Below are 822 nucleotides of genomic sequence, written 5' to 3' on the forward strand. Positions count from 1 at the left end.
TCGCATGATCAACCTATTCACATGTAAAAAGAAAGTTTGTCGAAGATTTTTCCAAATCTTTGCTCTAATGGATGGAAAAATATTGGAATTTGGTGTGTAATTTACACTACAAAGTTCACAGTTATCCACGAGTTATTAATTCCATAAGTATTTTTGAATACATCTAAACTTCTATTCATTTTTAAAAAATCTTAATTGAATACCCTTGAACTTTGGTGAAATTTATAATGATTTTTTTAAAATCTAGTTGAATACACCCAGACTTTGATGGATTTTTAAAAGTCTGTATTGAATACACCTAAACTTTCAAATTCCATAGACTTCTTTAAAATTTCCACTAATTCCATATACAATACACCCCGACTAAGAAGCAAAACAATGATTTCATAAAAACTAAGAACACCCCAAACTCCACGAATCTACTCTTCAAAGTCTTTGCCGAAACAACTTCTAAGAACACCCCAAACTCCAAAGACAAATACAAGGAACAAACTGACAAGTGATTAAAAGTTTAAAACGACCTCTACAGTCAATCAATCCAGAAGTTGTGCTTCAATTTGTTCTAGCTTTTACTTCTGCAACTAGTACAATGATCAAGTGTAACATACTTTCGTATAGACTCGGATTGATACATGTCAGTTGTATACCGTTACTTCATGAGTCCATGTTACAGTATTTTGCACAGTGAAACTAAGAACTGAATCAAACCCGAAAGGCTACTCTGCTACCTGTTGCTTCTGCTGGCTTCTGAAGTAGCAATGGCCTATCATTGTGCCTAATGGTACGAAGTGCATTAGCAGCAAAACGCAAGGCGTATATAGT

At 33.9% G+C, this 822-nt stretch overlaps 1 pseudogene; it reads right to left on the reverse strand.

Annotated features, from left to right (window-relative positions):
- LOC101294523 overlaps positions 1–822 on the reverse strand; it is an 18,688-nt pseudogene that overhangs the window by 3,475 nt on the left and 14,391 nt on the right.

This window comes from Fragaria vesca, linkage group LG7, assembly GCF_000184155.1.
Source record: "Fragaria vesca subsp. vesca linkage group LG7, FraVesHawaii_1.0, whole genome shotgun sequence".
NCBI classification, from domain to species: Eukaryota; Viridiplantae; Streptophyta; class Magnoliopsida; order Rosales; family Rosaceae; genus Fragaria; species Fragaria vesca.